We start from the raw sequence: 10,774 nt of genomic DNA, 5'->3' as shown, positions 1-10,774 counted from the left end.
GAGGCCATTTGAGTACAGTGAACTCATTGTCATGTTCAAGAAACCAGTCTGAGATGATTCGAGCTTTATGACGTGGCGCGTTATCCTGCTGGAAGTAGCCATCAGAAGATGGGAACACTGTGGTCATAAAGGGATGGACATGGTCAGCAACAATACTCAGGTAGGCTGTGGCGTTGACACGATGCTCAATTGGTACTAAGGGGCCCAAAGTGTGCCAAGAAAATATCCCCCACACCATTACACCACCACCACCAGCCTGAACCGTTGATACAAGGCAGGATGGATCCATGCTTTCATGTTGTTGACGCCAAATTCTGACCCTACCATCCGAATGTTGCAGCAGAAATCGAGACTCATCAGACCAGGCAACGTTTTTCCAATCTTCTATTGTCCAATTTTGGTGAGCCTGTGCGAATTGTAGCCTCAGTTTCCTGTTCTTAGCTGACAGGAGTGGCACCCGGTGTGGTCTTCTGCTGCTGTAGCCCATCTGCCTCAAGGTTCGATGTGTTGTGCGTTCAGAGATGCTCTTCTGCATACCTCGGTTGTAATGAGTGGTTATTTGAGTTACTGTTGCCTTTCTATCAGCTGGAACCAGTCTGGCCATTCTCCTCTGACCTCTGGCATCAACAAGGCATTTTCGCCCACAGAACTGCCGCTCACTGGATATTTTCTCTTTTTCGGGCCATTCTCTGTAAACCCTAGAGATGGTTGTGCGTGAAAATCCCAGCAGATCAGCAGTTTCTGAAATACTCAGACCAGCTCGTCTGCCACCAACAACCATGCCACGTTCAAAGTCACTTAAATTACCTTTCTTCCCCATTCTGATGCTCGGTTTGAACTGCAGCAGATCGTCTTGACCATGTCTACATGCCTAAATGCATTGAGTTGCTGCCATGTGACTGGCTGATTAGAAATTTGCGTTAACGAGCAGTTGGACAGGTGTGCCTAATAAAGTGGCCGGTGAGTGTATATATATATATATATATATATATATATATATATGTGTGTGTGTGTGTGTGTGTGTGTATGTATATATATATATATATATGTAAGCAGTGTGTATAACTTACAGCTAATTTCCAGTGATCACTACAGCAACACATCAGCATGTCAGTCAGTCATGTATAATCAATTCAGCCATTTTGGTGTCCAATGACAGTAAACACATGAATGGGCACGAGCGCATACAACCACCTGGTTGTGAACATCTCAAGTCACCTCAGAGAAACTTTTTGGGTAAAAAAAACCCAAACAAACATGAAACTTTAGCATGCGCTAACCTACTGACCTCAATGACAGGAGAAGGAGGTTAAACAACCAGCACCCCCCCCCCAACCCGACACCTTCCTGTCACACTGATGTGGGGGTGCAACACTGACTACCGAGTCCCACACTGCCTCTGGAAGCAGCGTCAGCGCAGCAAGCGTTCGTCAGGAGCTTCATGAAAGGGGTTTCCACGGCAGAGCCCGCCATGCAAGATCATGCGCAATGCCGAGCATGGGGGCTGGCGCGGTGTAAAGCACTGGACTCCGGAGCAGTGGAAACATTCTCTGGAGTGATGAATCACGCTTCACTATCTGGCGGTCTGACAGATGAATCTGGGTTTGTCAGATGCCAGGAGAACGCTACCTGGCCGACTGCATAGTGCCAACTGTAAAGTCTGGTGGAGGAGGGATAGCGGTTCGGGGCTGTTTTCCGTGGTCTAGGCCCCTTAGTTCCAGTGCAGGGAAATCTTATTGTTACGACATACAATGACCTTCTGGAGAACTGTGTGTTTCCAACTTTGCGCCAACAGTTTGTGAAAGGCCTGTTTCCTGTTTCAGTATGACAATACCCCCGAGCACAAAGCGAGGTCCATAAAGACATGGTTTGCTGAGTTTGGTGTGGGAGAACTTGACTGGCCTGCACAGAGCCCTGATGACCTCAACCCCATCCAACACCTTTGGGATGAATCTGAATGCCGACTGTGAGCCAGGCCTTCGCCCCAACATCTCGACCTGACTAATGCTCTTGTGGCTGAATGGGAGTGAATCCCTGCAGCCATGTTCCGAAATCTAGTGGAAGAGCGGAGGTTGTTACAGAAGTAAAGGAGGGACCAGCTCCATATTAACGCCCGTGGTTTTGGAATGAGATGTTCAACAAGTACATAAGGGTGTGATGTTTGGGGGTGTCCACATACTGTTGGCTATGTAAGGTATAATTCCAATTTTCTAAAATCCTCCATCCGTTATCCAAGCTGCTTATTCCGAGTAGGGTTGTGGGATGCTGGAGCCTATCCCAGCAGCCACTGGGCAGCAGGCGGGGAGACACCCTGGACAGGCCGCCAGTCCATCACAGGGCCGACACGTTCACACATAGGGACAATTTGGTACAGCCGAGTCTCCTGACCTACATGTCTTTGGACTGTGGGAGGAAACCCACGCAGACACGGGGGGAGAACATGCAAACTCCTCACAGAGGACGACCCCCAAGGTTGGATAACCATGGGGTTTGAACCCAGCCCCTTCTTGCTGTGAGGCGACCATGCCATTAACACCATAATATTATAAATATTTCAAATCAATATTGTGAGTCTCCACCCCACTGGAGGGCATTGCTGGGGGGAGGGACGTCTGGAGTGCCCTACTTAGCTCGCTGCCACCGCGACCCTTCCCCGGAGAGGCGGCTGCAGATAAATGACCGAATGAATGAAAAGTCTCCACCCCGTCTTCTCTACGGTAAAACTGCAGCACTGCATTCGTTTGAAGCCCCAGGCGGCACGAAGCCGACGCGCACAGGAAAAGACACCACACGGTCTGCGCCATCAAAGCCGAGTTTACCGTCCCCTACTGGCACAGCGGGGACGCAAAGACGATCCGACACCAAACCGTCTCCTCGTCTGCCCGCCAACCCACCCCGGCGTCTGTGTGAGAGGGAGGCGCCTCCGAGCACATCCTGTTGCTATAGAAACGGCACCGGCGACAAGGTCTTTTCATGCCCACAACACGACGCACCGCTATCAGCACACACACACACACACACACACACACACACACGTCCAAAGGGAAGCGTCTCCTTGATTAAGGAGGATTTCCAGACGCCGGTTCCCCCTTTCGAACGCTGGAAACGGGCCTGAGTGGGTTAACGGGCTGAGTCTGGAGGCACACACGTCCTCCCGCCGAGTCTTTCGTCTGGTGTTCGGAAAGCTTCTCCTCCCGCTGTTAGATAACCGAGTCGTCTAAACTACCTCCTCGCCATCAAGAGACGAGCCCGCGGCAAAACACAAACACACACACACACACAGCCTTACAAGACCAGGTTGCACAGACAAAACACTGCCAGAAAGACCAATTAATCAAGGTATTTTATGTCTGGATGCTCATAATGCTTATTTCAAGGTACGGCTGTGCTCAAATGTTCTTATCCCTCTGGCTGTGCTGCTGATCTCAAGTCACGTGTCTTGCTTTAAGATCCCCCCCCCCCCCGTTTAGTGAAAAATCTGCACAAGACTTACAATCGTGAAACAAGTACACTTGAAACAAGCAGTAACATCCTCCAGTGGGAGGAGCAGCATTTACTTGCAGCGATACCCCGAAACGAGCATCACGAGACTTAAAAACAACCCCACATAACTTGCTGCGGTAAGTTTTGTGTTGTTGTTGTTTTTTTTGTTTGTTTTTGCAGTGAAGGAAAATGGCTTTCTGTTAGCGCACATCACGCCAGTGACAGGAAGACGCTTTATCATGCGGACATCTCGGTCCTCTGTAAGGAAACTACGGGGACGTGCAAAACCAAACGACAGCAACCGGCGAGTTCATCTCCACCATCACGTACAACAGCGAAGATACGTAAATAGTACACGGACGAACCGTTTTGTTTATAGCAGTACAGAGATGTAGTACTAGTGGCCATTGCAGTTGTATTAGTATTAGTATTACTGTTAGTATTAGTGTTAGTATTAGTATGTGTTAGTATTAGGGTTAGTATTGGTGTTAGTATTAGTATGTGTTAGTATTAGGGTTAGTATTAGTGTTAGTATTAGTGTTAGTATGTGTTGTATTAGTATTAGTGTTAGTATTATTGTTAGTGTTAGTATTAGTATTAGTGTTAGTATTAGGGTTAGTATTAGTGTTAGTATGTGTTGTATTAGTATTAGTGTTAGTATTAGTGTTAGTATTAGTTTTAGTGTTAGTATTATTGTTAGTATTAGTATAAGTGTTAGTGTTAGTATTAGTATTAGTATTAGTATTACACGTGCTGTTCTTCCAAGAGGTGCACCTCACTCTCATGACCTTTGCGAAAATCCCAAATGAAGTTGTACTGAAAGCTGTTTGAGCTTCAGGAACTGGGTCAGACAGACAGAGAGAGACAGACAGACAGACAGACAGACAGACAGACAGACAGACAGACAGACAGACAGACAGACAGACAGACAGAGAGCAACAGAGAGAGAGAGAGAGCGAGACAGAGCAAGAGTGAGAAGAGAGAGAGAGGCAGAGTGAGAGACAAACAGAGAGAGACAGACAGAGAGCGAGGAGAGAGACAGAGAGACAGACAGACAGAGACAGAGAGAGTGAAAAGAGAGAGAGTGAGACGAGAGAGACAGAGTGAGAGAGCGTGAGGAGAGACAGAGAGAGAGAGCGAGGACAGAGACAGACAGAGAGAGTGAGAAGAGAGAGACGGACAGACAGAGAGAGTGAGAAGAGAGAGAGAGAGAGAGCGAGGAGACAGACAGACAGAGACAGACAGAGAGAGTGAGAAGAGAGAGACAGACAGAGAGAGAGAGTGAGAAGAGAGAGACAGACAGACAGAGTGAGAAGAGAGAGACAGACAGACAGAGAGAGTGAGACGAGAGAGACAGAGTGAGAGAGCGTGAGGAGAGACAGAGAGAGAGAGCGAGGACAGAGACAGACAGAGAGAGTGAGAAGAGAGAGACAGACAGACAGAGAGAGTGAGAAGAGAGAGAGAGCGAGGAGACAGACAGACAGAGACAGACAGAGAGATTGAGAAGAGAGAGACAGACAGACAGAGTGAGAAGAGAGAGACAGACAGACAGAGAGAGTGAGAAGAGAGAGACAGACAGACAGAGAGAGTGAGAAGAGAGAGAGAGAGTGAGGAGACAGACAGACAGAGACAGAGAGAGTGAGAAGAGAGAAACAGACAGACAGAGAGAGTGAGAAGAGAGAGAGAGCGAGGAGAGAGACAGACAGACACAGACAGAGAGACAGGCAGAGACAGAGAGAGTGAGAAGAGAGAGAGACAGAGAGACAGGCAGAGACAGAGAGAGTGAGAAGAGAGAGAGACAGACAGACAGAGAGCGAGAGAGAGAGACACGGAGAAAGAGAAATTTCCCATCCATGTGACGATGTGTAAACTATGTCCCGGGGGGAGGCGGCTCCCTTATTCCAGACCCGTCAAACCGCTTTGTGTCCAACAGAAATAGGCCAGTTTGGGCCACGAGGGACCGAAGGCAAGGTGGCTCCCACGACAGCACACTGGCTGTGTGTCTGGGGGGACCGTCTTACGGCCGAGACGCGGCGGATCCGATGCCTTCATACAGCAGCTGATGTGTTTGCTGACAGCTGTGTGCCCCGCTCAAGTGTCCTTGAGCAAATAGCAAACACGGAGTCCTCCCCTCCCTCCAGCAACATCAACAGCAACACCCAACACCACCTGTTACCCCATTCCAAGCTGCTGCAGGTAGAAGTGTTAGCCCAACGCCTTTCATGTACGGTGTGTACAAATGACTCAACACGAGGTTGTGTGATTGTATTGGCACAGAACATGAAGAAATAAGTGAAGAATAGCAGAACTTGACTGATGAGACACTTTCCAACGCGGTGCTAATGTGGAGAGCAGTATTACATAACAATATTAGTCTTGAACACAACGAGAGGAAGAAGTATCCCGGTTCTTTTAGGCCGTGTCTATCAGCAGATCGGTACCGATCCCAATTTTGAGTGTGCGTGTGCGTATATTATCGTTTCTCCTGGACCGCCACCTTGTCGTGGTGGAGAAGCTGGAGCGCACCAGTGATCCTGGTAGGGTCACCCAAGGCGGGTAGGTCAAGGGGGGAGGCTCCAGATGAGGCGCGATCCAACAAAGACCTCAACGGCGGAAGGTGTCTCCAGGTCACAACGGCAGTGAAGGAGGATGAAGGCTGCAACAGAGGGTGGTCCCCGGTCGTCTTGGTTCTCCACGCCGTTGGACTCTGGCCACCTCCTGCCAAGGACCGTGTGGTGGCTGCAGCCGCATCAGCCCCTCCACATAAAAAGCTGTCACGCACAGGTGTCCTCCCACGAGGATCCCACCTGAAGCCCCGCAAGGACCCGGAAGGACAGTCATGCTCGACCCCGAGTCACCGCGGGTGATGATGACGTGTATTATTGATTTGATTTGAGGTTAGGAAAAAAACAATCGGAAACATGACGAAGGGCTTTGGAAAACGGTCGGGAGTAACGTAAAGTATGCACAAATAGTAGTAAATGGGCTAAAACATGCAAAAAACCACTGGTAACGTCCTTTAAGCTGATCTCTGGAACAACTTACCAGTACACAGGAGATCTGCTCAGACCCCAAGAGACCTTTAAATCTTGGTTAAAGACCGACCTCTTCTCGCTGGCATTCAACTCAAGCTGAGCTCCACACCGTGGTTTTATTGTGGAAACATACTTTTACTCTTGTGTTTTATCGTTTACATTTGAATTTCTCTATTTTACTATGTCTTCTTTACATATATATTCACATTCATATGCGTTACTTATTCTATATTGTATTTTAAGCTTGTGCGGCACTTTGGTTCAACTGTGGTTGTTTTTGATGAGCCATATGAATAAACTTGACCTGCCTTGACTTGACTCAAGCACTACCTGGGAAATATACAGCCTAATTTACATCGTAGATCAACCCTCCAATGCATATTCATGTTGTTGTACTACATTTGACTTTTTCCATTCTTCCTTTTCCAACAACTGCTTTTTCCAGTACTTTTCCCGGAGGTTCGGGTCTACCCGAGTCTAGCAGTAGGCGACGCATTAAGGTGAATTTGTGGCGTAGCGAAGTTTAATCAGCGACTGGGGGGAAGAAACACCACGTTTCTGATCTACCCTCTCTGTGTTTTCATGCCGACAAAACGTACATGCATGGGGCCTTTATTGGTTTCTGACAACAAGCCATTACCTCCAATTATCCCGATAATCCAAATTGGAGGTGCTGCGGTTTTTTTTTAAGTGTGTGTGTTTGTGTGTACGTGTGTGTGCAGCGGTTATGTCAGCGGCTTGACTCAGCTATCAGGGCTTTAGGAGCTGGTAAGAGGAATTCTGTGCGAGCTAGTGGCGGTTACATAACCAGGGAGGGAAAGGCAGGGGGGTAGGGCAGTATATGTGTGTGTGTTTGTGTGGGTGTGTGTGTGTGTGTGAGGCACTCAACCTCTTCAGAGGGGGGATGGGATGGTAAAGGGAGGAGGAGGGAGGGAGGGAGGGGCGTTACGCGAAGCACATACCTCCCAAGTCCCGACCCTCCAAGCACCGCAGAGGGGCAGACGCAGTGTATGCAGAAACACGCCTACGCACGTGTACACACACACACACACACACACACACACACACACACACACACACCACTGCTCTATACGTTACACACATATGGTTGCTTCACAGCAGAGGTGGTAGGGACAATAAGACTTGGTTTGCAGCAACAAGCCCTGCAGGAATGCTCTCCCTCCTGTTATTACAACACACCTACAGCAGCAGCCTTCGAGAAAATCCCCGGTAAGAAAAACGCAGCGAAGCCAACCGTGTGCAATGGCTTCCTTTATTCACTTCTCGCTCAAATTTGCAGACGCCACAGGGAAAAAAAAGGCCGCTTCAAGTCAAATTGTATTTCATACGACCCTAAATCACCGTTGAGGCATTACAATCTCGTAACAGTCTCCTACGGACAAAACGGAGTAGGTGTCAGATGGCGCCGAGCGATACGGAAAAGCCATACCATCACCATTATCATCTGCATACATGCATAAAAATACTATATCTAAGAGTTCAACTGAGGTTCATCACACTGAACCTCAGTTGGACTGGTTGGATATTATATATTGGTTGGTAAAGTGTGTATAATATCAAACCAGAACTAGTATTCAAATAGTACCCCCTTAAATATTTCAGAACTCATTCTGTGGCAAATGTAATGTCATAGATTCTGGTTAGACAACAAATGGTGTACCACGATATATAATGACATCTAAATTTCATGCCAATATACCATTTAAAGATGATAAACGATAAATAATATTGAATTATGGCCCAGCTGTAATGCCAGTGTCCAAAAAAAGAAACAGAAAGGGAAAGAAAAGAAAAGAAAAGAAAAGAAAAGAAAAGAAAAGAAAAGAAAAGAACCGGGCACCTGAGTAAAGAAGATAATGTGGGGACTGGACCAGGCCGGCCCGAGAGGGGAATTTATTCACTTCTCAAACGCACAAAGGCAGGAAACCCCCGGTCATGAGAAAGCAAAACAGACCCAACGCATCAACTGACCGCAGAAATCATTCAGACGTTTAATGATGGGAGAATTCATCCCGCGGTGGTGGAAACAGTCACAACGGGGCGGAAGAGCCAGCCGGTGTTCCGATAAGTACGGTGAGAAAGTCAGGAATGGGGGGACACACACACACACACAACAACAATAGTACTTTAGCTGCAGGTGGAAGTTAGACAGAGGTTGGCTTGGGGCCACGGGGAATTTGATGCATTTTCACTGTTTGTTACTGTCTTTCGCTAGTTCGTGCTTCTCCGATTGGTCCACCAGAGAGGAAGTTCCGCCTTATCCTCGCTGGTGGACCAATCACTGCTGACTGAAGTCGAACGCGCCGGTTCCTGCCATGGTTCATAGGCCTACAAACACTTCGAAAAGCAGAGGCGTTCACGAACTGAGAGTGAGCTCAATCATCGTTGTAGTTTTACCATAACTGATGACAGTAACGAAACGGACTTCCTTTTATAGGGAGAAGTTCAAGATTATCACTCCGATTTGTGTATTTGGGGTGGGAGTTAACCCGCCATGTTCTGTTTGCCGGTCTCGTTGACCCAGGCCAGCTTTTGGGACTATTCAAAACCACCCAGTATATCTGATTTTCATCTCAATTGTCATAATACCAACAATATTTATGTTTAATAGCTGTTGTTCAGAACGAGTCCCATTTTGACGGGGTTAAGTAGACCTCATGGTCTTCATCAAGCACAAGTCCTAATGACTCGAGAGCAGCCGTGGACAAACCGTCGACTGTAATCCCGAGCCGTTAAACAGTTCTCAGCCCCCGCCTCCGTCCCCGGCCTGGTGACCGCAGAGTTAGATCCATCAATGGCTGAGAGAGACACACGGAGAACGAAGGACTGATCCCCGTGGGTTTTATATAATGGACAGTCAAGTCGCTGCCACTACCACTTGGCCATCTGGGCTTGTTGGGTGTTACATAAGAGGGAACAGCCCAGATGGAAAGAACACAGATAGACTCGCCGCCCGGAGCCGCGCTGTTCGCCCGACCCGAGTCCCGCACGCCGATACCATTCATCATTTCTGTGGGGATAGTGAATCAGGAAGTGCGGCGGATTAGCGAGGAGGAAGTGAGGGCAGCTCTGGAGAGGACGAAGAGTTAAAAGTGTGGAGTAGTAGTAGTAGTCGTTCATTATTTCACGGGTGTTATCCAGATCAAGGGATACCAAACTTGTTTTCCGACATGTTGTGGAGATACTTTTTGGGCCCCTAGACCCACCGAATACTTTGTACAGTAAAATAAGCGATGCATTCTCATTGAGAGAGATGACAAACAGTCCTCTCTGTATCTTTCATCAATTTCCGTCTTCAGTCGTGGCCGACTTATGATCCAATGAGGCAGACAAGGCATGTCAACACTGAATATTATTTCGGTGATATTTTGGTATATAATTAAATCATTGCATTGCTTTAAATGACTCAAACAGTATAATGAAATTAATGTTCTTTCTTTTTTACTGAAATAAAAGCCGGATAGTTGATCACAAAAAAAGAGAAGAAGATAAATCTGTTCTTTCTTAAAATTCTGTCTCCGAACAAAAAGTGTATATTGCGGACACGGCACCGTGACCCACCTGGCCTCTGCTGTGACCCACTGGTGAGCCACGACCCACACTTTGAAAACCGCTGATCTAGAGTCTGATCTTGAAACTTGCCTGCCCGCGGTAACATGACGACATCCCTGTGCTGCCACAGCTCTCAAAAAAAGGGTCTGGGGAGCCCCAAGGTGCCTTAGGTGGGTACCACAGAGTCCCTTTTGATATAAACAATAGTCTAACTTCAATATAACTTCAGTCCCTAGAAATCCCAAACAGAGAATGGACGACATTGACTGTTGTGATCATGGTTTTGGCACTGAGCACCGTAATCTCTCCTGGTGCACTGAAGACCGTAAATCTGTAACAAAAACCTTTTCCATGGAGTTGTCCCTGGAGAGAGAGTGGGTGGGGGGGGGGACTTGGCCTTGAGGCGAAATTATTTGGGAAAACCCGGTCTGCTGTGGTTCAACTGTAGGTCCCTGGACCAATTCATTTCCAACTTTGCCTCATGACCTGATAAGATGTGATATTTAATTATAGCCTTTCCTCCCCTTCAAGGATAGCAGGGAATGGAGAGAAGGAAGGGAGATAGATAAGCAAGAGGCCTCGTGCACAAGTGGGCTAAGGAACATCAGACCGCTACTGTACATGTGAGAAAGAGAATAAACCACGCAAATGATCACTGTAAACTTAGTTCATACTACCTCTTA

This window comes from Lampris incognitus, unplaced genomic scaffold (assembly GCF_029633865.1).
Source record: "Lampris incognitus isolate fLamInc1 unplaced genomic scaffold, fLamInc1.hap2 scaffold_400, whole genome shotgun sequence".
Classification (NCBI taxonomy): Eukaryota; Metazoa; Chordata; class Actinopteri; order Lampriformes; family Lampridae; genus Lampris; species Lampris incognitus.
This window is presented reverse-complemented; position numbering follows the sequence as displayed.